Source organism: Triticum aestivum, chromosome 2D (genome assembly GCF_018294505.1).
Source record: "Triticum aestivum cultivar Chinese Spring chromosome 2D, IWGSC CS RefSeq v2.1, whole genome shotgun sequence".
Taxonomy (NCBI): domain Eukaryota; kingdom Viridiplantae; phylum Streptophyta; class Magnoliopsida; order Poales; family Poaceae; genus Triticum; species Triticum aestivum.
In genome coordinates, this window is record NC_057799.1 from 415,447,733 (window position 1) to 415,461,989 (window position 14,257).

Genomic DNA, 14,257 nt, shown 5'->3' on the forward strand with positions numbered 1-14,257 from the left:
GGTATACAGACGGTTCAAGAAGCCAGAGTGAATATCTTGAACACTGAGGTTGGCGAAGCTTGATAAATCGGCATTCCATTTGCCTTTGCCGATAGCAGAGAGATCATCCTTGGCATATGCTTTGACAAAGCTACAGGGTTGCCTGGAGTGGAGTGGCCAGTGCCAGTAATCATAACGTCATCATCTTGTTCATCAGCAGCTCTTGCCGGAGTTGGCGGTTTATCAATGTCCTTCGCTGGACTGACCAGTTTGTCACCAGTTCGGACAGGGCTGGTTGGCCGGTCTGCATGACTTGTAGTATCAACTTGCACTTGTTCAGCAAGGATATCATGGTCTTGAAGCTGCGGATCGTGAAGCATGGCGTCAGCATCGGTTTCTTCCAGATCTGGAGTTGTTTCTGGTTCAGCAGCTACATTATCATCAGCCGGTTTGTTCAGCCGAGCTTTCTTGCTGGGTCTTGGCTTGGCGCTGCGAAAAGATAAGACATAAGGATCAGTACAGTATGAAAAGATAACATATCAAGAATAAAGACATGTGCATAACTCACCCAGGAGCTGTTTTGAGGGGTGGAAGCTGTGTGGCCGAAGACTCGCCAGAGGATGAGTGAGAAGTACCCTGATGATTTGAATCAGACGGGTTAAGAGGCTGGCGAAAACAACCTGCTTCCGGGCGTCGCGAGGAGGAAGATGAAGCGAAGAGGCACGAGGGGGAAACTGGAAAGACCCACTGGCCCTATTTATAAGGGGATAAACGACAGATGCGAAAGTCGAGGAGCCGGATTTTTGGCTATAAGGTGATGTTGTCGCCTCGATTGTCGGAGGCTCGTTAATGACAAGTGACGTCACGGCGGTTTACCAAGATTCTAGAAGATGATGTCATGGCGGTTTACAAGATTGTGTGAAGATGTTGAAGAAGAAATTTTCTCAAGTATTGAGGATTGACATGAACCAGTTCAAATCAATCTGGGGCCAAATGTTGGGGATATTACCACTGGGCGTAAACCGGCCAGGAGAGGCCGGGTTAACTTCATAAGTAGTTTATCTATATCTGAAGCCCATGAAGACAGACGGTGACGCTTCATGAAGGCCCAGGGCCCAAAGCCAGTTTAAGGCATGTAGACACAAACCGACATTGAGATGTAAACTTGTGTTGTAAGATATGCGTAGCAGGGACCGAGCCAGACACGATTATGAGCCGGCCTCAGAGTCTGTAAACCGACGGGCGTCAACCCATGTATATAAGGGGACGACCCGTCGGCGGTTCAGGACAACAGACAACAACTCGAGACTCAGGCAAAGCATATTCACTCCCTGGTCATCGAAACCCCATCAATTCCATCACAACTAGACGTAGGCTTTTACCTTCATCGAAGGGGCCGAACCAGTATAAAACTCTCTTGCATCCCTTGTCCGCTTTAACCCCTTCAAGCTAACCCGTAGCGATGGCTCCACGACTAAGTCCTTTCTCTAGGACATCTGTCGTGACAAAACCATGACAAGAACCGTTCCTGCAGTTAGTGCCAACATATCTAGCAAATACTTCACCATTCTAATTTTTGAACAACTTATAGTTCGAGTCAAATGACTCATCAGTAGAATGAGGAGATTCACATGTAAAGCCAGATAAAGTGGATGGATCTACAGGAGGTCCCTTTGCAGTAACCCATGAGGTTTTGGGGTACTGCTCAGGCTTCCAGTATGTTCCATCAGCGTTGAGTTTCCTCTCAAAGGCAATACCCTCTTTCCTAGGGTTCCTGTTGAGGATCTGCTTTTTAAGCACATCACAAAGATCCTGATGCCCTTTGAGGCTTTTGTACATGCCTGTCATATACAATTCCTTCAGCCCTGCATCGTCAGTGATACTAGCAATATCCTCTGATGAGGAATTAGTGATAGCAGAGACAGGTGAAGAATTTGTAGCAGTAGAAGCATTTGAACATTCAGGTGAAGAATTAGCAGATTCACGTTCAATGCACTTCAAACATGGAGGAATGAATTCTTCCTGAGCAGTGCTGATTTGCTGAGCAAGTAATGAATCACACTCCTTCTGAAGATCTTCATAACTCTCTCTTAGCTTCTCAAGATCTTGCTTTCTTTGAAGAAATTCATAAGAAAGCTTCTCATGATCAGATAAGAGAGTGTTATGATGACTTTGAAGATTGTCAAACTTGGGCTGAAGTCTTTGAAGATTTTCAGTCAAAGTTTTAGTGCGATCCATTTCTTCACCCAACATATCATCACTTTTGTCTAGCATGTTTTGAACCTTTTCAAAAGCCTTTTGTTGTTTCACAGCAATCTTAGCAAGTTTAGAGTAACTAGGCTTGAGGTTTCATCAGATTCATCCTCACTTGATTCAGAGGAGGGATATTTGAGTACCTTGGCACCCTTTGCCATGAAGCAATAGGTGGGAGCGTAGTCATCATCGCCTTCGTCAGCCTTGTTGGTGACACCATTTTCTTCAGAGCTGAAGATGGACTTGCTGACGAATGCAGTAGCGAGGGCCAGGCTCGCCACACCAGATTTGGACTCCTCAGATGCCTCCTCCTCCTCATGTTCCTTAGATTCAGCTTCAGAGTCCATTTCCTTGCCAATGAATGCCCGAGCCTTCTTAGAGCTGCTCTTCATGTGTGTCGGGTGGTTGGTGCGACATATGCCAACGGATGGCTTATCATTGTGGGTGCCAATAAGACATCGCCGGTGCCTGGAAACGGGATGAGGCAAAGACATGCACGCCGGCGGATCTTACCCAGGTTCGGGGCTCTCCGAGGAGATAACACCCCTAGTCCTGCTCTGCGGGGTCTCCGCATGATCACTAGATCAGGAAAAGGTAGCTACAATTGCTCCTAGAGCTGTTGGGTTCAAGGGAGAAGAAGAACAAGGCTAGCTCTTGCTTCTCTCTCTCTATGGTGTGTGTGTGTGCTGTGTTCCGAAGCTCTCCTTTGCATGGGTGCCCCGGGGGGTTTATATAGGCCTACCACCCGGGGGTACAATTGTAATCCGGCTGGGCTCTGGTCCCAGCCGTAAGTGTCTACGCTCGCCGGCTTCTCCGCCAGCTGTTGGGGCCCGCCGACTGGTGGGTCCCGCCGGCTGCCGGCCTCTTGGTCGACAGGCCGGCCCCACCGCCTAGGGTCTTGTCGGCGGCTGCTTACTGTAGCCTCGCCTCTGATGACGAGGGCTTTGTCGAGGTAAGCGTGGCTACAGTGTGCCGCCTCGAGGGCTCTCACTGTAGCCTTACCTCGTCTTGTCTCCTTAATGGGGCTCCTGCTTCGAGGAAGGGAGTAGCCGGCTTCTGGGGGCCGGCTACACCCCTGGCCGACTGGGGGAGGCCGGGCCGCCTTTGCGCCTCTCTCTGGCAAAAGGGGACCGCCGCCCGCGGGCCATACAGGAGTCGGTCGTGGATGACGTTAAGGCTGGCATGGCTACAGTGCCGAGCCGAACGGGAGACGGCCATCCCGTACGGCCTCCTGTGGCCATGCCTGCCTCGGGCCTCGGGGGTAGTGGGCCGCACTGTGGCCACACCCCGTCTTGTCACCGTTATGTGGGTGTAGCTTTGGTGGTTGTGGTCTCGGCCGGCTTCTTGGAGTCGGCGTTCTTCGAGGCCGGCTTCCTGGAGTCGGCCACCCCGCAGATATCCTGGGGGGAGGTTGCTGAGGCTGGGCCGCCTCCCGTGAGTCGGCTTTGGGGGTAGCCGGCCAGGGGAGGTGGTCCAATGCTTGGAGTGCTTGGAGGCCCAAAGGCCTAATAATTTTTTCAGAAGAACCAGGGGCAGTCGGTTAGGCTACCCGTGGCCATTTACTCCGACAGTAGTCCCCTAAGCTGATTGGGCTTCGAGGTTGAGTAGGAGTTGAGAAGCTCGATCAGCTTATTATCTTGACAAGCCGGCAGCTGGGAGCCGGCTTTGGTTAGGCGCGCCGCCTTGGTCGAAAACTCCGGAGTCGGAGGGCGGGAGCTCGCCAGCGCGTGCACCGGGCCGCGGGCCGGCCACTTGCCGCCTGCGAACCACGTGGCCCCTCTTCGCCGGAAAGCCTGCCAGCCCACGCGCGCGACGGGACGTCGCCGCAGGGCGGGGGCCCGCCACGTCCACGCCCGGGCCCAGGCGCGGATTCTCTGCATCCCTAAACCGCCCGCACGTCTTCTTGCGGCAGTTTCGGCTCGCCTTTAGGGCGTAATAATCGCGAGGCGTGGGGGGAGTGGGTGATGTTAATCCCACGTCTCCCCCCACGTCCGGCCTCCCCGGCCTCACCTCGCGAGGCTATAAGTAGGGGGAGAGGGAGAGCGGCAGGCTCTCGCACGCTCCTCCTCCTTCCACCGTCTTCTTCTTCTTGCCGTTTCTCGCGACAGCACCTCGCCGCCGCGCTCTTCCACTACTCGCTCCTCCATCGCCGCACTTGTTCTCACCATGCCTCCCGCCACGGAGCAATATGGTGGGGATGGGACGGCTCCAATGTCCACGAAGATCACGTCGAGTTCCTCCGCCAGACGCGGCGGCTGCCCGGTGCGGACAAGGTGGAGGTCCGCCTCGCACCGGCGAGGGAAATTACGCCGGAGCCGCGGGAGGGCGAGCGGGTGGTCTTCCGCTCGCACTTCTTGCGCGGCATCGGCCTGCCAGTGAGCGCCTTCTTCCGCTCCTGGCTCGATTTCTACCAGCTCCAGCCGCACCACCTCACCCCAAACGCGATGGTGCTGCTGTCAGCCTTCGTCACCCTGTGCGAGGGCTATCTCGGCGTCCTCCCTACCCTCGAGCTCTGGGGGGAGTTCTTCCAGTCCAAGCTGGGCACACGCATGCAGGGCGTGCCGGCTCAGACTGGCGCCTTCATCGCGTCGCGGAGGTCGGTCGCCGACAACCCCTTCCCCGTCATCATGCTGATCCAATCGGTGAAGAAGTGGCAAAAGTCGTACTTCTACGTGCGGAACATCGCCCCACGGGGCGACTACATCAACCTGCCGGCTTACGTAGCCGGCCCACCGGCGGGCAGGCGACCCCAGTGGTCCTTCCGGGCCGTGACTCTGACGCCGGCCGGGTCCGCAGCCGTCGCCCGAGTGCGAGTGCTGACCCAGTCGGAGGGCTTGACGGGGCCCGACCTGCTGGCCGCCTTCGTCACGCGCCGGGTACTTCCGCTCCAGAGCCGTCCTCATCTGATTTGTCAGATGAGCGGCCAGCTCGATCCGAGCCGAATGTGCACCAAGGACATGCCGCACGCGGAGGTCGCCTATATGGTGAACTACCTCGCGAACTGCAAATTCACCGAAGAGTGGCAGTTCGGCAAGGAGCCATATAGCCGAGCCAATCCGCCACCTACGGTATGTTCTCCTTATCTCTTTTTCTTCTCTTAACCTTGTTGCCGAGTTCCTCTTGGCTGACTCTAACTTAGTCGGCTTGTTTTTCGACACAGCCCTCTTCTTCGGCCGGCCGGCGGGTCAGACGCGGAGCGTCGATTTGTCCCCGACCGGACGGAACACGATCTGGAGGACCCCGACTTGGGGGCGGCCGCTATGGACGACAACATCGAGCCGGGTGGTGTCCAAGCGGGCGGCGAAGCAAGCGGCTCCGGGCACGGAGTCACCTTCGACGACTGGCGGGACTCCGATGAGGCCGAAGTCGCCCCGCGCCGCCGGCCGGCATCTGGACGCGGCGCCGGTTCCTCCGCTGCACCGCCTGCTCGGGGCGGAGGGCAGAAGCGTCGCGCCGCCCAGGGTTTGTTCGGCAGTCGCACGAAGAAACCCAGGGGCGGGGCGGCAGCCACCAGGCGGGAGGAGGCGACCGCGAAGGCGGCTCGCTTCCGCAAGACGGTGAAGCAACCGCAGACCGTGTCGGCATAAGTTCACTTTCTTTCGTATACTCTTTTTTCTTTCTTTTCTCTGGTGGTTCCTGAACCCTTGTCTTTTTCTCCAACGATCAGAGCTCCGTTGTCGCTTGAGCGGGCGGCTGCCGCCTCCGTCGTCGAGTCGCCGAGGGGGTCTGGGAGCACCACTCGCCGTGTGGACCCCCGCGCCGAGCTTCAGGCGGCGATGGAACGGAACACGCGGGAGGCGCGGGAGGAGCAGGAGGCGCGGGAGGCAGAGGCACGGAAGGCGGCCGCCGCCCAGGCGGCACGGGAGGAGGAGGCGGCGAAGGCGCTTGCCGACGCCGCAGCCAGGGCCCAAGCGGAGGCTGCAGCTGCAGTGGCGGCGGGGGAGGTCCTGATGGTCACCCCGCTGCACGTCGTAGCGCCTGGGGACATGGAGCCCTCGCCAGAAGGGGCCAGCGGCGACCAGCCAGGACTTGAGAGGGACGACGACGTCATCGTCCTGGAGAGGGCGCCGGTGCCGACCCCGCCAACTGGGGCGGCTCAAGGCGGCAGGCCTGATCCACCACCTGCGCAGTCGGCGGGGGGCGAGCCGGTTGCGAGGACTGAGATGGCGGTCCGGACGCCCCCGAGTCGTCGTGCGGGGAAAGCTGCGTCGGAGCCACAGAAGGCCGCGTCGGAGCCGCAGCCGGCAGTGGGCTCCAGCTCGTCGGCCCAAGATGCGGAGGCGGCCAGCGCTACCTCGGGGTGGACGCCAGGCGGAGGGACGGCCGTGATGAACGTGGCCGCGCAGGACGTCCGGACCCGGCTCCAGGGCCAGGCTATGGCGCTAAGGCAGTTCACCGGCGAGTTCCTTGCGACGCGGGCGACCATCCGGGTTAGTCTTCCCATCTTGCTTCTTCTTGATTTTGATTTCTTCTTGATCTTGATTTCTTCCGTGGGGGCGCGTCAGCGCACCCACTGGGTGTAGTCCCCGAGTTCCGAGTCGGCTGCTGAGCAGGCGGCTTGGAACTTCTTAGTGGATTTGTCTTTGCTATTCTTGTTCTTACTTTGATCTTCTGTCTATCTTGCAGGACTACCACAATCTTCGTGCGGTCGCCTTCAACTCCCAGGCTCGGGAGCTGACCCAGAAGACCGCCGACCTTACTGAGAGCCGAGGTACGTGCTTTGTTCTTTATCTCATGTGGGGGCGCGTCAGCGCATCCACTGGGTGTAGTCCCCGAGATTCGGGCTGACTGCTGAGCAGTCGGGTCGGATCTTCCTTGACGACTTCCTCTTACTGTTCTTTCTTTTTCTGCCGTCTCTGCAGCGGCCAACGCCGGTCTGAGGGCACAGCTGGGGGAGTCTCAGACTGCCCTTCGTGCCAAAGATGCCGAGCTCGCCGCCTTGGTGCAGGAACGCGACCGCCTGGCCAAGAAGTTGGCCGACCAGGAGGAAGGCCACAAGGCGGCTCTGAAGGTGGTGCAGGACCGCGAAGCCGCCCTCCAGGCCGAGTACGAGACGGAGGCGGCTGGCTGGGCTGAGGCCAGGCAAACTCTGATCTCTGGCTATGGTCAGATCGAAGATCTGGTTGACGGTAAGCCACCTACCTCTTCGTCCTTTCTTGCCATCTGCCACTTTTGACTCGTTTTCTGACTTGGTGCCCTTTTCTTCTTTCCTTCTTCTTTCTTGCGCAGAATATTTCCCTGGCTATTCTACCGCCGCCAACCATACCATCGAGGCCCGCCGCCAGGCGCAGAGGCTGGCTGGCTTTGAGATTTCGCCAACCGCCGGCCGTTCGCTGGAGGAGCAGCTCTTGGCGATCCAGGCCCGCATCCAACCGGCTCACCGACTGCTCCGCCGGCTTCAGCGTGCCGGGGCGCAAGTCTTGGCCGCCCTCTGGCCCGGCCAAGTGGTTCCTCGCACCCCCAGTCGGACTGCCGACTGGCTGGAGGTGGCAGTCGGCCGCTTCGAAGCGTGGAAGGCCTCGGCGGCTCGCTCCGGCGCTAGGCGGGCGCTGGAGTTCGTCAAGGCCTGGTATCCCGGCCTGAGCCTGGATCAGCTGGCTACCTGGCGGCAGCAAGCCGACACGGAGCTGGAGCCGGCGCGGCCGGCTATCATCCGGCGGGCTTCGGCGATCGCCGACTTCACCGACATCAGCGTCTTCGCCCCCGAGGTAGACGACAACGGTGTCGCCCAGCCGGAGGAGTGGTTCGGGCTGAACCCGGCGGACGGTGAAGACTCGGCGGAGGAGATTGACTCCAGCGAGGAGGGCGAAGAGGAGGAGGAGGAAGGTGAAGACGCCGAGCCGGCTGGTGGAGCAGCCGACCAGCCTCAGCCTGACCGCACCTCCAGCACCACGTCAAGCGCGAGTGCGTCGCCTGCCACTGGTGGTGGCCAGGCCGAGACCCGTTAGGCGGCCACTCCTTCAGCCGGCGAGGCCGTCTCCACCGACCAGCTCGGCTTCCGCACTGCGCCCTAGTCTGCCATCTTTTGTTTTCCTGTCTTGTTGCTTTTGGAACAATGTTTGGTTAAGTCTGCACAATTTCACCCACTGGGTGTATTCGAACTTATGTCTGTTGCCAACCTGTTGGGGGCTTTACATGTATATATAACTTATGCATGCATTTGGCCTTTCCTTGTACCTTGCTTTTTATCCTTCCGCTTTTTCCTTTGCCGCCCTCCCTTGGTTGCCGCCTCCCCAGTCCAACAGTTGCTCTGCAATCTGTAGCTGGAGGAGTGCTTGGCCGATTGGGGGGGAGTACTCTAGCTTTGCTGGACTAAAGCTAAGTGTTTAGGAAGCCGGCCAGCCGGCTGTTCTGACAGCCGGCAGGCGTGTTTGGAGGCCGTCCTTTTGCCATATAAGTTCGTTGGTCCTTAGCCGTTTTTCGTGTGGGCATCCTTTCTGCCTTGCCTCTTGCTAGTCGGACAGTCGGTTCTTCGAGCTGCGACTTTCAACAAGGGAGGACTCGGGAGCCAGCACACTACTTGTCTGACCTCAGGTAGAACTTTTAATATAGCTTAAGGCGGCCAATCCCCGGGCCGACTAGTCGAACCCGGTGCCAGACAAGAAATCAAATGTAATAATACATTCATGGATATGACACTCGTCATTCATAAATAAACAAAGGCAATCCCCGAGTACTGTTCGGGGGGCCTATTGGTTTGTACTTAATACAAAAGGGTAGCATGATACATACTGCTTTCAACTGTAAAATCGTCTCAGGAGGTTTGCGTTCCATGGTCGCTCCGACTCCTTGCCGGAGTCGTCTCTCTTGCGTGCTCTTGGTTTTTGTGCGTCGATCAAGTAGTAGGAGTCGTTGCCGAGTGCCTTGCTGACGATGAAGGGGCCTTCCCAAGGGGCCGAGAGCTTGTGCTGGCCGGTTGTTCGCTGGATCAGCCGGAGCACAAGGTCGCCCTCTTGGAAGGATCTTCGCTTGACCTTACGGTTGTAGTAGCGGCGCAGCCCTTGCTGGTAGATGGCGGACCGGCTGAGTGCTAACAGCCGGCCTTCTTCCAGTAGGTCGACGCCGTCTTCTCTTGCTTCCTTGGCCTCCGCCTCCGTGTACATGGTGATCCGAGGCGAGTCGAACTCGATGTCTGTTGGGATGACAGCCTCGGCACCATACACGAGGAAGAATGGAGTGAAGCCGGTTGACTTGTTGGGTGTAGTGCGCAAACTCCAGAGGACAGCCGGCAGCTCATCGAGCCAGCAGCCGGCCGATCTTTCTAGTGGTACAACTAGTCGGGGCTTGATGCAGGAGAGGATGAGTCCATTTGCTCGCTCGACCTGGCCGTTTGACTGCAGGTGGGCAACGGACGCTAAGTCCAGTCGGATGCCCTGCGTCGCGCAGAAACGTGCCAGTGCTCCTTTGGCGAAGTTCGTGCCGTTGTCGGTGATGATGCTGTGCGGCACGCCGTACCGAGTAGTGATGTCAGTGATAAATGTCACGGCGGTCGGCCCGTTCAGCTTCTTAATCGGCTTTGCTTCGATCCACTTTGTGAACTTGTCCACAGCGACCAGCAGATGTGTCAAGCCGCCGCGGGCTGTCTTGAAAGGGCCCACCATGTCCAGTCCCCGGACGGCAAAAGGCCAGGTGAGGGGAATGGTCTTGAGTGCAGAAGCCGGCAGGTGTTGCTTGGAACTAAAAACTTGGCATCCTCTGCAGCTCTTGACTATTTCTTTAGCATCCTCCAAGGCAGTCGGCCAGAAGAAACCATGGCGGAAAGCCTTGGCCACAAGTGATCTTGAGGCTGCGTGGTGGCCGCATTCGCCTTGGTGGATGTCTTTGAGGATTGCCACTCCTTTTTCTGGCTCAACACAACGCTGGAAGACTCCAGTGACGCTGCGCTTCACAAGCTCTCTGTTGATTATTGCATATGCTGCGGCTCGTCGTTGCACTAGTCTCGCTGAGATCTCATCAGCCGGCAGCTCTCTGCTGACTAGGAACTTGAGGATGGGCTGGGCCCATGACGGAGCTGTGACTTCTTCTTCTGTTAATGTAGCCACCATGACTCGGGTGGGTGGGTTGGGTGAGTCGGCCACCGCTTCTTGTGTCGTTGCAGTCCCCGGGCCGACTGCTGCAGTCCCCGGGCCGGGTGTGACTACAGCAGTCCCCGGGCCAGTTGTCGAAGTCCCCGTGCCGCCTGCGGGGTTCTTCCAGTCGGATCCGGCTGTATCTGGCGCAGGCGGTACGAAGATGGAGTCCTACTCTGGAGATGGTTTGATGGACGGCTTGAGGAGGCGCTGGAGGGAGACGCCAGTCGGTATGGCTTGTCGGGTGGAGCCGATCCGTGCTAGGGCATCTGCTTGGTCGTTGTCGGCCCTTGGCACGTGGAGGAACTCGCACCCTTTGAAGTACCCGCTGATCTGCTAGACGAGGAATCGATAGCTCGCCATGTTCGCGTCCTTGGCGTCCCAGTCGCCAGACGACTGCTGGACCACCAAGTCCGAGTCGCCGTAACACAGGATCCGGCGTATGCCGAGTTCTTTGGCTAGCCGGAGCCCATGTACGAGCGCCTCGTACTCGGCCACGTTGTTGGAGGCGGCGAAGTGGATCTGCAGCGTGTACTTGAGCTTGTCGCCTTTGGGAGAGGTGAGGACGATGCCGGCTCCCAAACTGGTGCGCATCTTGGACCCGTCAAAGTGCATCCGCCAATGGGTAGAGTCGGGAGCCGGCGGTAGGTACTGGGTTTCAGCCCAGTCGACGAGGAAGTCGGCCAACGCTTGGGAATTGATGGCAGTCCGGGGTTGGTAGAAGATCGTGTAGGGCGCCAGTGCAATGGCCCATTTAGCCACCCGGCCGGATGCATCCCGGCTGCCTATGATCTCGGAGAGCGGGGCGGTGCACACGACCGTGATTGGGTGCTCTTGGAAGTAGGGCTTCAGTTTCTTGGCAGCGAAGTACACCCCATAGCACATCTTCTGGTAGTGCGGGTAGTTTTGCTTTAAGCTGGATAGCACTTCGCTGAGATAGTACACCGGCCTCTGGACTAGCTGGGCTCGGCCTTCTTCTGGGCGCTGGACCACAACAACAGTGCTGACGACTCGGCTAGTCGCGGCGATGTAGAGGAGCATGGGCTCCTTTTCAGTCGGCGCTGCCAGGACAGGCGGAGTGGTCAGCATTTTCTTCAACTCATGGAAGGCTTGGTCGGCTTGATCATTCCACTCGAAGTGAGTGGACTTCTTCATGAGTTGGTACAAGGGGAGAGCCTTCTCTCCTAGTCGGCTGATAAAACGATTCAGGGAGGCTAAGCAGCTAGTGAACTTCTGCACATCTCGCAGCTTGGTGGGAATCTCCATCCTCTCGATGGCCTTGATCTTGACGGGGTTGTACTCGATGCCGCGTTCGGAGACCAGGAAGCCTAGCAGCTGGCCGGCTGGTACTCCGAACACGCACTTCTCGGGGTTGAGCTTGATTTGGAATCGGCGCAAGTTGGCGAATGTTTCTTTCAGGTCTTCCAGCAAGGTGCCGCGCTTCTCTGTCTTCACCACAATGTCGTCTACATATATGTGGGCATTTCTGCCGAGTTGTTTCAAGAGCCATTTCTGCATGCAACGCTGAAAAGTGGCACCGGCATTCCTCAAGCCGAATGTCATAGTCAGGTAGCAGAAAGCTCCAAAGGGTGTGATGAAGGCAGTCTTCAGGCGGTCAGCTGGGTCCAACTTGATCTGATGGTACCCTAAGTACGCATCCAAAAAACTTAACAGCTCGCATCCGGCTGTGGAGTCTATCACTTGGTCAATCCGTGGCAGAGCAAACGGATCCTTTGGGCAGGCCTTGTTCAGGCTGGTGTAGTCTATGCACATACGCCACTTGTTATTCTTCTTCAGAACCAGAACTGGGTTGGCAAGCCATTCTGGAAAGAACACTTCCATGATAAAGCCAGCGGAAAGGAGCCGGGCTATCTCTTCTCCCACGATTCTTCGCTTCTCTTCTGATAGTCGGCGGAGGGGTTGCTTGACGGGCTTCGCATCAGCTCGGACATGTAGCTTGTGCTCGGCGAAATCCTTCGGGACACCCGGCATGTCCTTTGGGGACCATGCGAAAATGTCTCGATTCTCACGGAGGAAGTCGACGAGCTCGCCTTCCTATTTACTATCCAAGTTCGCCCCAATGACAGCAAACCTCTCCGGGTTCTCCGGGTCCAGAGGTATCTTCTTCGTCTCTTTGGCAGGCTGGAAGGAGCCCTGTGCATCACAATCCTTGGGGTTGGGGGACAAGGCCGGCTGCTTGCCGGCCATGGCCACAACCCGTTCCAACATCTTCTTCTCTTCTGCCACCACGAGGGACTCGGCCAGCCGGCTACTGGCCATGGCACACTCGGTGGACTTCTTGTAGTCGCCGGCTACCATGATGATCCCCTTCGAGCTCGGCATCTTCATCTTCAGGTAGGCGTAGTGGGGCACAGCCATGAACTTGGCCAGAGCAGGTCGGCCAAGCAGTGCATGATAGGGGCTCTCCAAATCCACCACCTCGAACCAGATCGCTTCTCGGCGAAAATGATCTTTGTCTCCGAAGAGAACATCCATTTTAATCTTGCCGATTGGGGAGCAAGACAAGCCGGGGACGATACCATGGAAGACAGTGCGGCTCGGCATGAGCTGCTTCGCTTTGATGTTCAGCTTCTCCATGGTATCGCGGTACAGTATGTTGATACTGCTTCCGCCGTCTATCAGGTGCTGGTGAAGTTACGGACGAAGACTTCTGTGAAGTCCAGCCAACTGTTGATGCTGTAGGGCTTGAGGCTGTTGAGCCATGTGCGCGCCGTGCCTTGCAGCATGAGGGGGACGTACTTCACGGCGACGCGCCGATTGCCGTTGGCTATGCTGACGGCCGTGGAGTAGTCGATGAGCCAATCTTCCGGCTTCACTGAGCCGTTGTACTTGGGCGTGTCTCTGGGGAGCGAGAACCCTTTGGGGAAGGGCTCGTCGCGGATGCGGGGGCCAAAGCATGGCGGGCCGACATCGTCTTCTTCTTCTAACGCCAAGGATCGAGCAAGGCGGTCGATCCGGTGGCGGGCGTCGTTCTCGCCGACTCCTTCTCGGCGGCCGAGTCGGTCGCCAAGAGTCGGGTGCGTGATAGGCGGCGGGGTGAGACGTCTTTCTCTTCGAGGCGGAGGAGGGGGCAGGTTTCCTTGGTGCTCCACTGCTCGAGGGCGGCCCTCCACGTCGCGCTCGATGGTGATGCGAGTCCGGCTGCGGCTGGCAGCCGGCTCCTTGTCCTTCTTCTGGCGCGGGGGTTGACTATCAGCTCGGGCGCCGGCTTCGTGCCGTTCTGCAGCCGCGTCGAGTAGCTGCTGGATCCATCTCGTCATGTAGGGGAGCTCATCGGCTCCCAGCCCATCGAGCTCTTCTGCGGCCGCCTGAGCGGCTCGCAGATTCTCGAGCGGGGTGGCGTAGACGGGGCGATCTGCCCCCAACATGCTGGCGATGGCCGCGCCGCGCTTCTGGACGAAGCCGTCTCGGCTCGGGCCGCTAGGCGGCGGCGTACCGAAGGCGGCGCGGTCGACTTCGCGCTGGTGGGCCTCGGTGAGGCGTCTCATGGAGGCTATCTTCTGGCCTTCCGCGATGAGGGCGAGGCGGCGTGCCTCCAGGGTCTCGGCGTCGGCGTCGGCCGGGATGGGGATGGAGAGGTCGTGCATCGCCGCTTGCAGGGCGTCGTGGGCGTTCTCGCCCGAGTTGGCGACGTGGCTGATGACCAGCACTTCGGTGACAGCGCTGCTGCCGCTGTCAGCTCGAGGGAGAGGATCGTCGAAGACCACCACGTCGGAGGGGTAAGCGTCGAGCGATGCCGTGTTGGAGTCGACAAGCATCGGGTCGGTGGAACCGACCGACTCCATGTCTGCAGCAGGCTCGCTGCAGACGTGAAGCTGGTCAAGGAGGCTGACGAGGCGGCTCTCGGGGTAGTCCGTGCCTGCGTCGGACGCAGGATCGTCAGAGATGCGAGTCTGGCCGAGCAGATCGGCGAGGCAGCTCGTTGCGCAGGCGTC